This window comes from Apis mellifera, linkage group LG3 (genome assembly GCF_003254395.2).
Source record: "Apis mellifera strain DH4 linkage group LG3, Amel_HAv3.1, whole genome shotgun sequence".
In the NCBI taxonomy this organism is placed as follows: Eukaryota; Metazoa; Arthropoda; class Insecta; order Hymenoptera; family Apidae; genus Apis; species Apis mellifera.
In genome coordinates this window covers 3,066,877-3,088,591 of record NC_037640.1, presented here as the reverse complement: position 1 = coordinate 3,088,591, position 21,715 = coordinate 3,066,877, and the positions used below count along the sequence as shown (strand labels likewise).

Below are 21,715 nucleotides of genomic sequence, written 5' to 3'. Positions count from 1 at the left end.
TGACGAGCGTACTTGTAGATAGCTAAGAGGTTAGGAATACTATTTTAATTTTGTTGTCAAATATTATTTGAAAATAATGTCATGGTTAAATCACGATTATAAATGCTGTTTTCTATTTGTACTCAGATTCGAAAATAAGTGGCAGAAATTCCAATATAAAAATAGAAATCTTATATTTAACTCGTGTATATATAAATCGAGCAATTTATACAATAACTTTAATTATGTTGCACTATAATACGAAAAATTTCAAAAATTTAATTCTTTTTTTTACTTACAAAATATTTTTTCATTAAGTAAATTTTACGAAACTTTTGCTACAAGTAGAGATCAATTAGTGCGATTTCTGCATGAAAGGAAATATGCCGCGATTAGCTATAGCGTTACAATTCTTAGAAAATATAGCCTTCGACAAAAGCTTTGTCCAAGAAGCGATAACGCGACATATATATATATATATATATATCGATCAACAATGTTTTAGGATCGAGGATCTTCGATAATTCGTATCTGAAAAATGGAACGAGTTAAAAAATCCGTGTCCGCTGCCAAAGCAGTTTCATTCTTCGAAGGTATTTGGCAGGATTCGGGCGGATACTAAAATTGACAAAGTGTATTATGCGTCTAAATTACCGTGAACCGGCTCAGTCGCAATGCGAAAGCAATAGAAATCAACCGGTGACTTTGGGACGAGTGCCAAAGCGGTCGGTGACATTCTAATCAAGGGTAGAAAAGATCGATTTATTCGCGCCCCCCGTCGAATTCCTCGATCCGTTTTGCGATTCGATCCACGCGTATGGAAAATCTCAAGGTAACGCGTTACAAGAATCACATTATTCCATGCGTCAAAATATTACAACTGCGTGAATTTCAAATGTTTTATTTTACATATCACATTTCGATTTACTAGAATTCGATGTTCGAAATTGATTCGATGAAAGATTAATATACATTGATATATCAGAGTGTTCGCACTCGAAATGATAAAAATTTTGATATAAATCACGAAACAAGATTTTCAATTTATCATTTGGATTGGAATTTTTAATAAACTAAGAATCAAAGTGTGAAACTAGACATTTTAATAGAAGATCGTTTTCTGCAAAGAGATTAATGACAAAGATAAATAATTGCACGATAAGCGTGTTTATCAATTACTTATCTGCCACGATGTAAATAATATCTACAATTTAACGCAAGAATACATAATATAAACGTATAAATAGTACAAAGTATATCCATCCATCTTTTAGATACTTATATAACAAGGAATCAAAGATCACTACGTTTTTTCCAAGAATTTTCCCAAATCTTATGTATTCCTCGAATACGGATAAATTATTCTTTCCCCTTATTTTCAATTCCCTCGTCTTATCTCCGCGAAATCCATCGTATAAATATAGAGACAAAGCTTGGGAGAATAATCTGATCCTATTTTATACTCTTTTTCAACGTTATTATACGATCTCATCGAACTTCGAATTCGGGAGTCTTATTTGGGAGAGAGAAAAAAAAAAAGTTTCGTTACGTTCTTATTTCTATGGACGTGCTATTAAAATGGAAATTTCGTGAGAAGAGGAATACGCATACTGTGAATACAACACGGTTGTAGAAATAAGTACTTGGATAGACTTTGCACGGTGAATATATAACAGATATAAACAGGTTCACCTTTAAGCGTTTGGAATATTCAATTTTCACGACCACCTTGGCTAACTGGAACGATCGATAATTTACCGAAACTGTTTACCCATTTTCGATGAATCGTAAACGTTACCGTTCGAATAATTCACGCCTTGTATCGCGTATTTATCGGGAATTGTATTCACAATCGATCCCATTATAATCGATCGTAATTCACTTCTCGAGAAATTACTGGAAATCCAAAGATTTTCCGATTATTTCTGATTATTAAAAGAATATTCTTAACCTTGAAATTATAATATTCGAGTATTAAAGGGAAGAGATTCTAAGATTCTTCGATTTATTCTAAAGATAAGATGTTGGAAAAATTCCGAAAAGGAATAGAAAATCTTATCGTTGTTAAGATAAAATTTATTTTTTGCACTACTCTCGTTTTCTTACGCCGTTTCTGACGTATATTATACGAGTATTACGGTGCGCCATTGCTATGTCGCTCGATTGTATATAACAACGGCAGCCCGGTGGCAATAACGATGACAGAAACAGTTGCGAGCGGTTGAATTATCGTCGGCTTCTGGAATGCGATATCGAAGAACGGTGTCTGCCGGAGGGAAGGTTGCCACGCGAATTTGTTCTTGATAACGGTGAAACCACGTGACCGTGGCATGAACAATCAATAACTTTCTCCTAATGGACCCTCATCGAAATTACAACCCGTTATTCTATCGCGATTCAATTGTTATCGATGTACGTATTCTGAAAGTTATTCCGGTATATCGTTCGCGTAAAAGAGAAGAAGAAGAAGAAGAAGAAGAAGTAGAAACTCGATATATCGTAATAACACCTCGTCTATACAAACGACGTGAAAGAACTTTCGGATGTGTGTTCTCATCATTAAATATCCTGTATCGAGTATAAGATAGCGAGTGATCTACTTTCTTCTTCACTTTTTTTCTCGTTTTCAATAGGGAATACAAAAGAATATCGAAGATGAGAACAACACTGTGGGCAACGAGGGAACCGTTTAACCGACCGAGAGGATTTACGAAATATATATAGGGTGTCCTTATCTTTTTGATATTATCTTATATTTTATTTTTGTATAGTTACAACTTCTTACGGAAAAAAAAATAGGAACACAGTAAATGATTTCAACGAAAAGATAAGACCGAATGTAATCTACCAATTTTAAAAAAAATTATAATAAATTAGATTCTATATTTATACGTGATATTTTATTGCGCGTAAAATACAGATACGATTATTTGCAGGAAAAAAATAAGGACACTCTGTATAGAATCGAGCGATTTTAATAGAAAGATAAGAACGGATATAGCCTATCAATTTCTAAAAGATATCAATCTAACTTTAAAATACGGTCATAATAGTCGGAGCACGTGGGAGGTAATCGCCTCTATCGAACTGGAAAGCCTTTGTTTCCATGCGTAAAACCATGCGAAATATCTCTGCAAATATCATTTGCAAATCGTATGGAAATAATTCGTTGGCCGAAAACGAAAGGAAAGAAGAAAAAAAGATGAAGAAATGTGAGAATTTAACGACTGGAAATGATATATATTTCGATGTATTTATTCGAGAATGCGACACATGTCGCGTGCCGTCAAGAAATAGAAATTTATTAGCCAGCCTGGTAATATATACCGCAACCTTGCGAAGATTATTAGCGATCTGGAATAACGAGAAAAGGAAAAGGATAGACATCTATCGGTTCAAACAGTAATTACTAAACGAAAACTAGATGATCCTCGCGCCATCTATAATTCAATCGTTACGTAACGTCTTTTTTTTATTACTGTATGCTAATATTTGAATTTGAAACGAGATTTTTGATTTCGCATTAATAAAAAATGGAAATATATTAATATATGTAAATACTTATACAATTACTTAATGGTTAAAAGATTGGATCACTTTTAACGAATATTTATAAATATATCTTGATTAATTATTACGATTTTAATGTGTCATTTTTTGGAAAAAATTGACAAAATGAATAATTTAAGCAATTTTATCGCAAAAATTCATCTTTCTTAATATCAAAAGTGATCAGAATTTACTACGTATCTCAACACGTTTGCAATTCAAGTAAATTGTAAATAAGAAAATTAATTAATTTTTGCAAAATAATAATTTTCTTTAATCTAATTTAAAATTTTTCTCATTTAAAATTATATTTATATGATAAAAAATATTATTTAAAAGAAAAATTAATAAAGATGAATTATTTCAATGCTCGAATTAATTCAAATGAAAATTTAAAAAATAAAAAAATGAAAAATGTACAAGCACACGATGCTTGTGACTTTTCTGTCAAAAACGAAAAACAAATTATTGAAAAAAATTTCATAAAATGGCTAAAAAATAATAATTGAGTAATATTCTAAAAAAATAATTTTCATTCGCTATTAAAAATATAAAATTGCATTTCACCTTAATTCTCCAATACATATATTCGATTCGTCCAATAATAATAAGATAATTCCATCATCGATCTCGAGGCAAAATTCTACAACGTTTCGTAACACAAAACTACACGCATCTATTCTGCAATTTCACGTAATTATCGGTATGATAAATGTCGCAGCAACAATTCCAATATAATTTATATCATCCAAAGAATACATCCTTGGTATTTTGAGGTCAATATCGCCGTCATAAGATCACCAATTAATTTTTAAATCGAGTCATTCTTTTTTTTTACTTTTCTAAAATATTTCGTTTATAAATAACAGAATCAATCGATCGGTTGAAAAAAATAAATAACGTATTAACATTTATTTTTCAATGTATCGTTGGATGATTACAAGTCTATAATTAACATTCGCGTCGCGGAAACTTCGTACAGTCGAGAATAACAAAAAAAAAAAAAAGAATTTCAAATTTTTTAACAAAGCATTTGTCTCGAAATGTGCTAACATTTTTCAAACTAGTGGGAATCAGAATTCTTCTATTTTTTTAACGACATCAGAAATAAGTTTTTTAAAACTATGTATAAATATTTTATATTAAATTTTGTTCTAATAATTGCAAATTATAAGAAAAAAATTTAATAGATTTCTTTACGTTGTTTTTTTTTTATATCATTTGCAAGATAAAAGTTAAAAAATGAAAAACTTGACAAGTTTCAAGATAATTTCAACAAGGCCAACTTGTTACAAATATTAAAAAACTAGCTTATCAAGTTTTTTCCTTGTTACCAGTTTTTATTTACAATTACATTAAAAATTATTATTTTTCGTTGCTTATTTTCTCTATACCATTCTTATTAAATTAAATTATGTTATTAATCTTTAATAATATATGAAAAGATTTTTTAATTCTGTTTAAAAGATAAAAAAAACTTTATATGATCCAATAAAAAATTCACATATAAAGCAATTTTTATCAATTTTCATAATTGTATTCAAATAAACAAATATCAAAAATATTTACTATCAAATTTTCTATAAATAGTTCCAAATAAAAAATAATTTTCAAAAATTACAATTTTAAACTCTTTTACATATTAATAAAAATATCCTTATATTTATGTAATTTTGATATACTAACTAACTCTACATATAAATTCAATCATTTAAGAATTTCTATTGAATTTGTATATATAATCTTTATCATTTTCGTACAAATATAAAGATATTTATATTATTTTGAAAAAAATCTTAAAAATTAAAAAATGATATATAGATTACAAATATGATAAGTTGCATACACGAAGATATAAATAAATCTAATCTAAAGAATTATGAAAAATAAATAATATATTTATATCTTTTTCATATTATCTTTATCTAGAATATCATTCACTCTTTGGACTCGAAGAAAAATTCTTGTCACACATTAATGACACTTAAGCAGATTTAATAAATGATTTCTTGTTGGAAATATTTGCGACGAGAAGAATGGACAGAAGAATACATTCTAACAACGGTATAGACTGCTTTAAGTATGTTCAAGTATTTGTGGCGCGAACGTTTTAAAAAAAAGAACCCTATTGCAGGACAGCCCAATTTCAACACAGTTTCAAGTACTATGATACGCATAATTAATGAGCCAAGTTAAGCAAAGCAATCGAGTGAAACCTATTCATCTAAGTAAAATGTCCCTTAATGATCGAGCTTGATTATCTTGTTACTACACGAGTCGAGAGACATCGTTCCATTTGTTCGTACGCCGAATCGTATGGTTTCATCGAAACGAGAATGGTGGTTAAACCATCTATGAAGAAGCTCATCAACATTCGACCGACCCACTTTCCCACCGATTAATTAAAATCATTTATCGTTTTTCTCTCTGTTCCATTTCAAGATTTTCTCTTAATGGGAAAATGTAGCTCGGATAATGGGATATCAATGAATTGATTGAAAAATATTGGCGGTTGTTTTAAAATAATCGTCAATCAGCGTAGTCAAAGATGCGGGAATTACTTTTGAAAGATCCAATTAATATGCAAATGAAAATTAGATTTTGAAATATATTATAATAATTATCTACTTTATATATATACTTTAAAATATACATTATCCGGCATAGTCTTTGTCTCGAAAGCAAAGAGAAAAAAAATCAGAAAAAGGAAAGAAAAGAAAAAATACGAACGAACGTAGAACAAATCGAAAAGATGGTTGTTTGTGAATCGATGTCGGGAGCATTCGTGTTTTCCTGGCCGAGAATGGAAAATATATGGAGGAAAATCGCGATCAGAAACGGGCGTCGATGAAGAATTAGGTCGCATAGTCTCAAAAAACGACCAGGAAAGAAGGAACAAAAAGACAGGTGGAGGGGAAAAGAAATCGTTGATCGTGAAACGAAAAGAAATAAACGCGACTGAACAAAAATGGTTGCCCGAAACGACCTGTCGTGATGCTCGTCTTTTGCTCTCTATTTTCGTGCTTTCTTCCGATATCATGATCACGATGTTTCCCGATTGAGGTTAGGTGCACATAAACGACGCAATATAATTGAATTCGCAAAGATAATTTAGCATCTTTTCGTAACGCGATCATACAATCGTATTATATTATTAAAAATTAGAAATTGCGATATAGATATCAAACAATGGATTTCAATCAATGATTCACGTAACGTTAAAATTAAATTATTGTATATACTATTTCGAATATTAAAAAATTCTAAAACTAAGTACATATAAATGATAATACTATTGTAAAATTCGCAACGACAATTCAGCATTTTTCATAACGATTTTCGTAACGAATTATACGATCGAATTATATATATTATGTTATTAGAAATGTAAAAAGACTTACAAATGTTGAAATATATTGCGATGTAGATATTAATTTAAAATCATATACCGTAGAAAACCATTACTTTATATGCTACTTTCAATATTATCAAATTACTAAAGGTGAATACGAATGACGCAATACCATTATGGCTCGCAACAATTCGGCATCTTTCGTAGCAAATCACACAATCAAATTATATATGTTATTAGAAATGTAAAGCGACTTACAAATATTGAAATATGTTAAATGTAGATATAATTTTAAATAATATAATATTGAAATATCACTATATATATGTATATACTCTTTTTCAAAATTATTAAAACTAGATGAACACGAATGACGCAGTATTATTGCGAGTTCGTAAAGACAATTCGGTATCTTTTGTAACGATTTTTGTAACGAATCGTATAATAATCGAATTATGTATATATATTATAGTATTAGAAACAAAATGACTTACAAATGTTGAAATATGTTGTGATGTAGATATTAATTTAAATTCACGTAACGTTGAAATCACTTTATATCACTTTCAATATTATAAAATTACTAAAGCTAACTGTAACACAAATGACGCAGCACTATTGTAAGTTCGTAATATTTCGGCATCTTTCGGCAATTTTCGTATTGGATCGTACGATGTAATACGGAAAATACCGAATAGTGCCGAATTGTCGTTGTGAATATCTATAATAATACTGTCATTTGTGTGCAGTTAACCTTAAAAATATACATTTGTCGAATCATATAACCGTTATTGCAATAAGAAAAATCACTCATCTGCATCGAATCTAAGCAGTTTTTTTTTTATTTTATTCTATTCCCGATGATATTCAACCTACACTTTGAAAATAGAACGATTTCGAAGTGGCGATTGAATGACAAAAAAGTATCGTATATTTTATTTCGATATCTTCAAACAGTTTCTAGAATTTTTCTTTTTATTATAAAGTTTTTTCTTTGTTGAAAGATAAATATAAGTATAATATTTAAAAGATCAAAATCAATATAGACTAACAAGATTAAATTATTAAAAAGTGAGATTTTAATGATATTGAGTTATTTATGTTGCATTTAAAATTGTACGTTGCATTCTCTTTTATGAAATTTCCAAACTTTTATTTTCAATTTTCCAATCCTTGTTCAATTATGAAATATTGACAGTTTTGATATGATTTTGAGAAACTTGCTATATGATGGCCTATATTATATAATAATGCATTCTGAAATTGTTTGAAAAGATCGACGATCAAAATAAAATTTTAATAGTAGAAATAGAAGCAAAATCCGAAATATAAAATCTTAATTTCGATAATTTGAAATATTATAATTATTATATTATAAATTATGGGATTATAAATCATTCCATAAGTATTATCTGTTTAAAAATATAGTTTCAATTATAAAGAATCATTTATTATAAATTCGTTAACTGGCAAATTAAAAATCTTATCAAACCATCATTGTCTTTCTTTTTAATTATTATTAAAAAGGAAATTTTTGTTATGATTAAAGATCAATAAATATTATCCAAAGCTTCTGATTGAAACAGTTATGAAGAATCTAAATGATGCAAAAAACTGTTACGGATGAAAGCCTATATATATCGGTTCAAGTTACGGTTCCTTAAACTGTTATTATATCAATTCTGTAGCAGTTCTACGTCCGTTCTGTTCCGGTTTAAAACGTTTTATAGTTGTTTCTATATATTATAAGAACTAAAACTAGAAACTTGAAATAATTCTGAATCACAATTTTATTATAAAATTACACAAAAATAGAAAATACAAATTTTATCATTCTCTTTTTTAATTGTGATCTATTTTAAATGAAAATAGTGAAAAGATAAGAAAAGTATGGAGCAACTGTTCAGGCCAATGAATTTACTTTCGTTGTTCATTTTATTTTTGTTATTTTATTAAATTCTAGACAATAATGATAGAAGATCCTTATAATGTTTCGTATTAAATTTACAATTAGATCTATAAATCTATTCGATTTGTTTTTCTCAAGAATTCTCTTTAAGAATTTCCAAGACTCAAAGGTGTTGAGGAGAAGAGAACCTGTTTGAATACGTTTCGTTACGTGTTCGTTACAGCACGTAATGCGTTATGCAAGACCGATAAAACGAAACTCGAACGACCACGGTACATACGGTCATCGTGATTAATTAAACGCTTTCTTCGAAACTCGGTAAAGTTTAACCCGTTTCATCACGTTTCAAACGCGATTCGAGGAACGATTTCGCTCGTTTTAATTATGCGTCGTTAAGAACGATCAAAGTAAAATAGCTCAACAAGGTGGTCAATGAGGACACTCGTTCGTTTCTCATTTTTGATGAAGGATTTGCGATATACTGGGTGTTTAGTTAATTGCGATAGAGAAATGATAATTCTTCCATATCAAAATATGGAAAAATAATTATCTATCCAAAGTCTCTTGCTTTTCGAAAAAATCGAATTTGATTTATTTTTGACTAAATACAAAGAGATAATTGAAAAAAAGGATTATTCTATATGCGAAAATAAATGGAAAATATAAAATAAAATTTTTTCATCTAGATACACGTTATCGAGGAAATTGAATTTGAAAAATTCGATGATTATTTTTTCACTATATTTAATTTTATTTTTCTCGAAAAAGAAAACTGACTCGAACAAACAATTCTATTTTATATATTTTTACTTTTGTAAGTAGAAATTATTTATTGACTATATATTCTTCCTACTTAAAATTAGCCAAAATTTATTTTTACTTATAAAAATATTCAAACTTGATTATTAGATTCTTTCTGCATTTTATTTTTACATATAAAATTTTTTATTATCAATTATTCAAAACTCGGAATTAATGATTTGTCGTAGATTTATGTTCAATTCTCGATTATTATTCGTTTTTATTCTTCGCGAAAAACTACTTATTATTTTCCAAGAATCGACATATCAATCACGATTAGCACGTTAACAATTTTTTGTAATTAAAATGTTGAAACATCGATAAGATTTTTCGCCGAGCATAGGCTTTTGAAAAAAATTTATTTCACCTTGAATTCAATTTAATCATTTATCATTCGAAGTTTATCTTCGAATAATAAATGGAAATTAAAATCTTCGTCGAGGAATAATTCAGAATATATCATAATCGAGAAGACGAATGAGACAGCTTATGAAATGCAACAAGTATAAGAGTCAAAACTTTATTTTCTATAACTGTTTCAATCCTTACATGTAATATTTGAAATGTAGAGTTTAATTATTCATTTTTTTAAAAATGGCCTTCAATTATTTTCATAATGAATTCTATTTAAAGAAAAAAAAATCCATACAATTAGATGAAAAATGTTTGTTATTTCTAATTGATGAAGAAGGCTACCAGTCGTGCCAGCTGTAAATCTAAAAATACTCTCCCCATAGATGTTACAAAAGTATGAGAACACGCGAGAATATTAGCATAACGACTACTATTTTTTAATAAACTCTGTAGCCAAGAGATACACGCGTATTTTTCCAGAATACTACAGTATAGCTCTCTCAGTATATGTACATACAGTATGTTCCAGATAAATTTCACTAACATATTTAGAATATCATTGTGAAAAATCTTATTATTTAAATTGTCATGATTATCGTCACACATAATTTTAAATAAATAATTGTATGATGGATAAAACATTTTTTTTGTTCAAAATTATCTCTCAAATCTGCCTTTTATCCGGGACACCCTATGTGCATTCTACTTATAGATTCCAGAATTCACGTGGAGTATCCTAAACGCTATAATGCAGTCCATATACAACGTATCATAGACACTGGATATCTCTTGTTCCGCGGAGAATAGTCGCTCGAAATGGAGAGTAACAGTGTGCAACGTACAATTCGGTTAAATCGTGCACAGGAAATGGAAAGAACAAAACGCGAAACCGGCGAGGATGGACATGGCGCGCAAGCAAAACGCACCGAAAATAGCTTTCTCATTTTCATTTAAACACCGGCTAGCCGGTGTTTTCTCGGCGAGAATTCACGAGAATGTGAAACATTATGGTACACACGAGACGGCAGATAATCGAAACCGCGCCGCGGTTTCAATAATGCGACGTTATTGACGTTCCCCGAATGTTCGCCGATGATGGAAGACAAGACACTGACGTTTACGTAATGGAATTATCGTTTTCATTAATTATGTTGCATTTCCTTCTGCAGGTTCACGTTCTTGAACTTGTACATAACAGGTGAAACGAGAATCACGTTGTTTTCTAAATAAAATTTATCTTTGCAATGCTTCGTGGACGATAAATAATAATTATATATAATACATAATTATTCAGATTTATTCATAGCAATTCCCTGACAAGTTATCTAAAATAAAATATATATTATGAAATCTGTATGATACACTCATAAAAATTGAAATTTGAATAAACATATGTAATCTATTTATAAACCTAACTTTTTAAAACTAATTATAAGTAATATTGCTTAAGGCAGCATTATATTATCTTAATTTATATAAAAATAAATATTAAAATTAATCAGTTATTTCATATGTTAAAAAAAATAATTTTTATCAGAAAATGATATACACAAAATAAATTTGTCTTATATGTCTATAAGTGTAACATATCCAATATGAGAATCAGTGTTCTGGAAACGACCATATGTCCCAAAGGATTAAATAAACATTTTCTATCAAGAAAAAATATGTATATATATTTTTAAATATATGTCGAGCTATGTGGCGAAAAGGCGAGGAAGCGTTTCAATTCCATAAAACGAACCGGTACCAGATGAGCTCTCAATTCCCTGAAGTGCATGGTCATTTTTCATCTTCGTTTATTTCGAACAGATGAAACAAGAATGAAGTTTCTCAAATGTGTATACTTATACTATATGTCAACGAATAATATACTATAACCTAAGACTCAACTCGATTGATTTTAATTACAAATACAATTGATTTCTTATTTCTTCAGATAACTAACTATATTAAAATAAATAACTAAAATTCATTAAGTTATTAAAAAATTACTAGTAACTAAAAACGATACTAGCAATATCCTTCATGATTTTTTAAAATCACAGTTCATTTGAGAACCATTGCTTTAAGCCAGAATAATTCGATGATCATTTTCCCCAATTTCTCCATCCAAGAATCATCTAGGTTAATTCCTAATTGGTATTAGCAAATTCGCAAAGTCAACGTGTCCCGGAAAGTTACCCCGATTTATGATATCGACCTTAATACATAATCCATTTCCATGGAAGTACTAGACCAAGTGAGTTTCAAACGTCCATTTCATCCAGAAACGAGAAAATTTGAAATTTAAAAGCGCGAAATCTATCCTAGTTTCCTAGTTAAATTTTATCGACACGACTTATTTTCGTTCGATATCGATGCTTCTCGATCGATCTTCTTAGCTCTATTATCATTTTGTTTTTAATTCTTTGTCGAGACAAGTCGAAAGATCTAGCAAGCTGCATACCACATGCGTTATTCTTCTTTTCTTTTCTTTTTATTATTTTTTTTTTTTATCTTCAACGAGTAACGTGGCTTCTTCCCACGACTTGTCAACTCTTTGACTTTTACATAACCTAAAAAAGACGCAAGTATTAAAAGATCATAAAGTAAAGAATTATTGCCAAAACTGGATAACATAGATTGAGCTTATATTTCCAATTGTAGTTTGGTAATTAAATTTTAATTAAAATATAATTTTTAAATAAAATAATTATTTCACAACATATTATATGAATACTTTTAATAAACTTTTATCTGCATACAAGATGAAAGAAAAAGTAAGAAAAATGGGAAAAAAATTTAAAAGATAATTTTCAAGATCAAAATAAATATAAAATTTGAAATTTAAAAATATTCGTTAATTAGAATTAGTAAATCAAATCGAATAAGATTTTTTTATTCTTACAATGATTAAAAATGTGCAAAATTATAAAAATTAATATTAATTTCTATTCAAATAAAAATATAATAGATAAACATTATAATTATATCAAATTATCTTTGTAATAGTATCTTAACTTTACTTTTCTATGTATAATATATATTTTTAGGTTAATAATAGAGTTTCATCTCCGCCATATTCTGTTTTTCTTTCTCTCTTTCTTGCTTCATCTAGTGCAAAATTAAATTACCCACAATTTTAAAATAAGCTTCAACCTTAAATCTTTTTCGTACTTCAAACATTCTGTATCTACTTTACTCGAATATTATATCTCATATTATGTACTTATCTTCAAATTAATCTGGATCGATCGAAAAAAAAAGATAGAAGACGTTTACTTTCGATGCATTAGTGAAGAGTTCGATACGAATAGGCCAAAAAATGTTCCAGTTTCGTTTGTAGAAGCAGCAAAATAGACGGTCCGTTAACTTTCCAACTGAAATCGTTATTGGAAACTCTTTTCGTGGAAGAAAACTCGTTATCTGCCGTCTGGATGGGTTTGCGCTTGGTACGCATACGACCCAACGAAAGGGATGCATAGGAGTCAAACGGAAGGAAGGGGCCACCCACCAACACTTGAAATCACACCGTGTACACATCATGTGCGTGTGCCACCGACTAATCGATAAGTTTCTCGACTGTTGGCTAAACAATATCTAGCACACTTGATGATTCTAATGATTCTCAAAGAGAAATTTCTCGCGGCTGTGTTCGTCAAGTTGAACGTCGTCAAGGTTCGAGCGTATGTATATACACTAGGGAAGTTTTATGTTTGCGCGTTGGCCGAGAAATTGAAACTGCAATCGAGCACTGACCGCGTCGATCAACGTTGAACACGCGATCGTTATTATTGGTAACCTTTTGTTCGAATCTATTCGTCGAAATTGGACTATATGACGTTCGAGAGAATGTCATTTAGAGAAAACGATTGGAACTATCGATGTATCGATATTCGATAGGAAATCTTCGAGTTTCGAACAACTTCACTTGTGTCCAGTGATAGAATAAGGTTAGGTCATATTTCGCTTTCGTGTCTAATTTCGAAGATATAGTGTTAAGTGCTGCAATCTAATGGCGATTGTATAAACTATATAAAAATTCATAAAATAAATAAAATTATCAAGCAAGATTCGACATTTTGTTATATGTACATAGTATATTTTTCAATATTTAAAGTAAGTTTCTATCCTGTCATTTTATTTAAATGTAATTTATCTCATTTATTTATTAAATTAGAATTGATAAATTTATCAAAAACTGACTTTATAACCTCTTTCCAAATACTCTTTCAAATCTTGCTTTCTCTGTGTCAATTTTTATTACGTCGAGAAATAAATTCTAGAAGAAGAAAGAATTTCACGAAACGAAAAACAAAAACGAAATTTCAAAAGAATCATCAATTATTAAACTATAAAATATAATAAAAGTCAATCAAAGCTACAATATAGATTAATTTTCAAATCAAAAGAAGAAAACAAAATTTATACTCCTTACCTTACATTCCACTTTCGATATCAAATCTTCGAAGAAATCAAATCCAAACCTTTTATCTCCATCACGAATCCAAAAACCACGAGAAATAATCCGATGCACACGAGCAAATTCGTTTCGAATGTCGCACGAATGTCGAATGGACGTAGGTTTAGTATCGGTCAAGGTTAAGCAATCGATGCTGGAAATTCGCGCGGTCCAAGCGTGTGTATTGGCAACGGGCCTTGGCGCGGCTGACTACGCCCCTGCGAGTGGGGACGCCTGTGAAACAAATAACCCTTTTTGCAGACGTCCACGAGGAAGTTCGAGCGCCGCGTCGGCTTCAAAGCGATTCAGCCTCGTGTTTCGGCGTTGAGAACAATTCTCGAATGTCGTCGTGTTTCTTTCTCCCTCTCTTCCTTCCCCTCTTTACGAATATCCTCTTTACGATTCCGTCGCGGTTTATTCGTAGCGGTTCTTTCTTCGAGAATAAGCTCCTTAGTTCGCGAAACGAAGCGGCGGCGGCAGGAGGAGGAGGGAATTAATTTCCACGAGAATTTCTGCCTTTCTGTCAAGGACATCCAAGCCAACACGTGGACATCCGTATCCGGGAGCACAGGCGAAACGGAGACTCGGCCAAGGTCGGACAATGAAAATCCTTCTGACCCTGTAATTATTTGGCATTGCATTTTGGCTGAACTCGCGGCCCTGACCATCGTTCCTGATGTGGTTAATTCTCGTTCCTGGCTCCTGGCTACTTGATTAAACGAAAAAACGTATAAGCGGGAAACGGATATTGTGTAGGTTGCGAGAATTTTAGAAATACGAGGAAGGGATAGAGATACACGGAAATGCCAGAGGTTCTACGAAAAAAGAAAAAAAAACTTGACGAAAACCAAGGTTGATTCAAAATTTATTACTCTTCGTTAAAAGAGGTTAGGTTGTCCTTTTAAGGAATAGGAGAGATCATTTTTTACGAGATGATGAATTTGAAGATTCAGAATCTATTGTAATCTAATAATATCACTCTTAAAACTTTGTTGTATTTTTTTATAGTACAAATAGAGGCGAAATCGATATCGATAAGATCAATTTACGTAAATTAAATTAGATTAGATAAAAATAGGCTAAATTGCACCGTTAAAAAAAGATTAGATTATCCGTTTTTATCAAGAATCTAGATATCGATTACAATCTAAATTTATACTCTAAACATTTATTGTATTTTTTTTTTTGATGATAAGAGGCGAGATCAATTATCAATCAGATTAGGTTGAGTAATTTATAACCAAATTCCCAAGAACTGTTATATCTCATCCATATTTGATTATTACCAAGAAAAATGTTTAGACAATAATTTCCAAAAAACGAAACTCAACCTTGCACTTTGACGATCCTGACGACTTCTCGTTCCTGACATAACTAATTCCTTCCTAATATCTGGCCAATCGAGAAATCCATGCAAGCAGGAATTTCGGAAATGCGAGCGGAAATTGGGAACGCTCGTGGAGCGGCGGAAATGTGGAAACGCGAGGGAAAATTCCGAGTGAAAGAAAAAGATAAAGATAAAAAAGGGGAGCGCAAAAGTTTGCGGAAGGATTTGAAGAAGGAGAGGGGAGGGAAAAGTGGCATCGAATGAAAATATGCGAAGGAGGAAGAAATATTTGCAAGAAGGCATAAAACGTGAGAGGAGGAGGGAGGCCGAGTTTCGTTTCGTCGGTGTCGAATTCGGTGAGTTTTGCTCGAGCGGCTCGAGGCTTGAAGCACGCAAAATGAAGGGTGAGCTGTGAGATAAAGGAAAGCGAAGCAGTTCGCGGAACGAGTTCATTCAAACTTGAATAAACACCAGAGCCAACCTATAACGATGCGGTTATTTCGAATAGATCGTCGTGTATCACGATATGGAAATCGATGCTCCAGACGGATGAAATTGGTTAGAATAATGGTGCAAACGATCGAGATTTGTTTCTTCTTGTATAGAAAAAAATTAGGATACTTTCGATAGATAGATATTTTATTCGAAAGAATCGAAGAATGTAAAGGATGATTCGTATAAATAATCTTTAATTGCGATCCAATCAACTCGTTTTATTTCATGAATGATATGTGACATTTCATTATTTATAATGATGCTAATTCATTCAAGTATACATTGTCGATAATTAAAAGAATTAAGATATATAATAATAAAGCGAGAATAATAATGAAGATAACGATACAATGTGTGACAAATTAAATTTATAAATTAAAAATTGAACTTTGTTTCCTTGAATCGAGAACGATGAATATTCAAAGCAGGAGGAATAATATTTTTCCGGAAACCGGAGTTTCAATGACGGATAATCGGCTCGGATCTTTGCATTCGCGCACTTTGTTTTTTGCATTCCGATTTTCCAACGTTGCGGCATCGCGAGGGGAAAATTGCATAACCGAGCAGTTCTTTTTAACGAGAAAACTCGTCGAAGGATGAAACACTTTTACAGAACAAGTAACTTGATTTCAACAAGGTATTAATTCTGTTTCTTGGAAAAAAAAAAAAAGTTATATAGGAAAAGTGGTAATTTCAGCGGTTGAAACTATATAATGGAAGAGGAAGAGAAAGGAGATAATTGGAACTCGTTTAATCAATCCGGATAAAAATAATCCGGTTATTTTATCAAAACAGGATGCCCGTAATTATGCAGCTTATATTTTTGATTAAATTAGAGTCTCTTTCATTATCAGTGGTTCCTTATCTCTTTCGATTTGGCGATACTTTAAATTTTAAAATGGCGCGTAATTCTTAAAATAACAATTTCTAATAACGTTTCTATAACGTGTAAGATAATTTGGCGTTCGTATTTGTTTAAAAAAGGAACAAATAATTAAAAAAAATATTAGTAAAATTGTCGATATCATAAATATTATTTATAAAAATGTAGTAACATTTTAACAAAATATATCGTGGCACATTTGTCATGATTTATATTAATTTTGATTTTCTATCAAAAATTACCAAATTGATTAGATAGTAAGTACAATGATTCTTCAGTTTTTAAAATTTATATCTCTGGATGTTCTTGGAAAATAAATGACCGCTCATGAAATATAAAATTCGCCGAAAATGATAATATCATTATTGATAAAAAACGATTCGAAACATGGAAAAGAAATTTTGACGAAAAGAAACGAAGATCAAATCGAAATCAAGATTAATCAAACCACTTACTGAGAAATCGATACGAAATTATTAACATATCTGATCAATTTCCACGAAGCCAACATTTAAAAAGAAACGTTCTCTAGATACGATTGTTGTTTCAAACCGGATGTTTCGAGATATTAAACCAACTTCCTCCAACAACAATTCGTGCGAATTACACGAAACGAATAAAACTCGAAGAAGTAAAATCGTCAAAAAACCATGAAAAAGGAGAGAGACATACACAGGTGATGAAAAGGAAAAGGAAAAAAAAAAAGAAGGAAAGTCGAAGAAAAAGTGGGGTAACAAGTTGTGCCCCGAAGCTTCTCGCTCTCTTCCGACAGAGACGCGGAGGACAAAAGGGACAAGGAGAAAAAGTCTGATGTGGGGATATCTGATGTGTACGTTTAATAACGACCAAGGGATGGATTTCACTGGAATACTCTGGTTGGAAATCCGTGCAGGAAACGCGCCGTATTTTTAAACGCGCGATTTAATGAGCGATTAAATACGGGAACAGGCCGAGGAAATGAAGGACACGACGCGGCCACTTCCTTCTCCGAGGAAAATCCAGTTTTATATTATGTTAATGTGAGCAACGTGAGTATCGGATCGTTTCAGATTAAAGAATGTTTAATAAGATTTATAAAAGTTTACGATTTTATTGAAAGCAAGGTCGATGGGATATTATGCATTTTTGCTCGATAATTATTGGATTATTATATCCTTTCCTCTCTTTGGAAAGCTTTGTTTATCGTAAATATCCAATTTTCTGTGAAATTGAAAATATTTATTAAAAATTGTAAATTTTAACGAACGTTATTATTTATATTGTATTTTGTTTTATTCGTAAAATCGATCGTTTCGTATCCAATGATCTCGATACTTGTATGTTCGTGAAACGATTCGAACTGGTATCCTAGTTTCAATACTTGTTCCAGTTCTTAAGACGATCAGAGGTCTCTTCAAAGTTGTTTCAGTTGTCTAAGTTTCTCTGACCATTCGTCATTTTAGAATGAAAAATTCAAGAACGCGATATTGCATTTAAGCTGGGTTTAAACTCGCGTTATATCGTCATTGAGTATCATCCAGTGTTACTTTGCAACGATTTATAATTTCATCTCGTATCGCTGTGTATCTGTTGGAGAAAAAATTAAAATTGCATACCATAATTATCTTTTAATAACACCTTACAAAACTCATCGGTGTATACGAATTTGGTGAAAATTTTCAACAATTTCTCGTGTACCAAGATGTTTCATTCCTCGTTAATAGTATTGCACTTTACTTTTTCTTCCATTTTTATAGGAAAAAGTTTTACAAAACTGATTCGTTTCTATTTTTAGCCCCTTTCAAAAGCTTTCATCTTGTAACAAATGGATCTCAACCATCGTTTGCAATTGTCCGATAAAAACAAGCGTTATAAAGCAGCTTTATAAATGGTTATTTGCATCGTATATTATTACAAAAACGACGAGATTCGTCATTCTTCGATAACATCGTTAGTTAGAGGGGAGGGGAAAAAAACGGTAAATCTCATCTTCAAATCGTGTTTTGATAAAAAACGTTTCCTCCCTGCGTTAATCCACCAAACTTCGACACGACGATACAACAAATGTTGTATGGCCATCTAAACGAGATCATCGATAAAAAATGACGCGAAAGAAAAGCCGAGCCGGTTTCGGACAACGGTTCTTCTTTGGCTCGTTGGAGTCGTTCTTCGGGGCGAGCGGATCGATCGAGGTCCACCTCGATGAAATCTCCTGCCAACTCGGCCACCGAACACAAAGTTCCCCGGACCACGGTGTTTCAGTTCTCGCGTGATTCTGCGAAATGGCGAGAAATGTAGGCTAACGTGTCCCACCCACGCTTCTTTCCTCTTCCTTTTTCTCTATCTCTCTCTCTCCTTTGCTTTCCACTCGTCGAAAGCAGTGTCTCCGTAGAAAAGCTGAATGAAGAGGAAGAAGCGAGAAAGAGAGGGAAGAAAGGCGGGATTGGATTGGCTGGGACGTTCGCGCATGCGCGAGCATCGCGGAATTTCAAACGATCGAACGGACCACCCACGCGAAACGGATTCTCTTCTGACTATGACACTTTAGCCCGTGCAAGGGGCACGTGATTTCCTGAGGACAGTGTCACCGCTGTTGATTGTTACGATCGTTATGATTAATGTTCCCGGCCACACGATCGCGTCGTCAAGCGTTAGATGATTTCGAGGATGGAATCGTTTTAAAAGTGGAGCCACGAGAAATCTGTAGAAATAGAATATTCGTTAAAATAGATATTTTCGTCCAATTATCGCTTCCTCGCTCTGAAAGTAGCCGCGTTATGTATCGATTCTACACATCTCCGCCGTGTGAACGAGCTTATATATATAATTCCACGAGCGGTTTTCGGTTTTATCTCTCGAATAATCGGCATATAAAAACCCGAATAGAGTGTTCTTGACAATTCGCGAGATGCGTATAAATGTATATACAAAATGTATATGCAGGCCAGTTTTTCGCTTAATGCCACCGCTGTCAGCTGCACGCGACTCGTATCCGGAATTTATGTCGCGTAGAAAGAACATTCCAAGGGTTGGACCATCTTGAAGAGGGGGGAGATTTCGACCGTGTAATTTTTGCTCGACTTACAACAAACTGGTTTGACCGGTGGACTTACGTCGCGTGGAATTTTCGTGGATACTCTTTCCTCGTTATCGAAACCGTATAAAATTGATCTCCGCTTGATAAATCTCTATAAAATATTTTCCTCGGTTTCGAGAAGATAATTAAAGGAGATTAAAAAAATGTACAACTCTATCGCCTCAGAAGCAATTACTCGATTGAATCTGTAATTCGAATAAACCAATCGAATAAATAGAATATCTACGATCTTCCAATTTCTTTAAAAATTATACTTTCTCCAATAATTACCAATAATCGAATCGTAAATAAAATGCTCGAACCCCCGCGGATCCTAAATATAAACGTGGATCTTGGTCAGGAAGCGGTGAGAACGATTAAAGCGGCGGAACACGTTCGAAGACACTTCTGTAACGTGACCCCTCGAGTCGATAAAAATCAGGGTGAGCATCTCTCTCGATGACACGCAGGATCCCTCCTCGTATCTCTCCCCCTTCCTAAGCCAGATACGCGCACGGTTACACGAGCCAATGGCGCGGCTGAGTATCGACATAATCGTTCCCGTGGATACACGCAGAAATATATTCCGTGCCTCCCTCTCTCTCTCACTCTCTCTCTTCCATGGCGAGCGTTGTAATCGGGTGTTTCCTCATCACGACACATTGAAGCGGTGTCAGGTCCTCGACGATGGTCACTCGCTTCCATGACCGGGGCACACCGGACGACAGGACATTGTCCATTATCATCGCTGTGCCCTCGTCTGCTTTCCTCCCCCCCGCCTCCTCCCTTTCTCTCCGCCTTCCCCTCCTCTTCAGCATTTCTCTTCCTCCTCCGACTTTTCTCTTTCGATTTTCGCGCCTCGTGAATCCGGGACGGGAATTAACTTTCTAACGATGTTCCGAGAAGGTGGCGAGAGAATCGTTTTCTCCTTCGAAGGCTTTCTTACTGTCGCTTTTCTTTCGAGGAAGAGGGAGAGGCTTTCGAATCTAATGATCGATCGATCGAGATCGATCGAGACGAGAAAATGCAAACTTGAGCTCGATTTCTAAACGTTTCGATATCCTGGATGATATAAATATTGATTATATTATTGAATTTCGAAGATTCTTTTCACTGGCAGACGTTCTTTCGTTCTATTTCTTTAACTGAAAAAGATTCGAGATTTATGTAACTTTCGATCTCGGAGGAAGAAAATTTATTAGCATTAATAACAAAACCCATAACCTTGCGAGAACTCGCGTTTCAACCCTTTCTCACGAGATTCATGCGAGCTTGGCGCTGTCTCCCACGCGCGCAATCCATTTCACACCCACCCCCGCCCCCAATCTCGTCTCCCGATCCTCGTGGACGCCCTATTTCCAGCCCTTTATTCCAGCGGCCGATCCGAGCGGAAGGTCATGGTTCAAGGTGGAGCCGGTAAACCTTTCACGTTAAATCGAAACGCTTATCTCGATCTGATTGCACGCGCCCCCTTCGCCACTGCGAGGGTGGTGAATCGCACGGCCCACTTGCCACTCGTTTGTTGCACTTCCCTCCACTGAAACGTGCTACATGTTAGTATATGTAC

General features: G+C 32.7%; 1 protein-coding gene across 5 annotated transcripts in view; it reads right to left on the bottom strand.

The window, feature by feature from the left end:
• The window catches only part of LOC408759 (protein FAM102B), a 56,949-nt gene that overhangs the window by 26,871 nt on the left and 8,363 nt on the right, over positions 1–21,715 (bottom strand). The window contains exon 1 of one of the 5 annotated variants that reach the window (XM_026439842.1): positions 14,365–14,629. The exons of 3 other annotated variants lie outside the window; for them this stretch is intronic. The gene's annotated coding sequence lies outside the window, so the exon portion shown is untranslated. Of the gene's footprint in view, positions 1–7,374; positions 7,517–14,364; positions 14,630–21,715 lie in introns of those variants that run through there. One more of the 5 variants, XM_016911334.2, reaches the window with a different exon arrangement.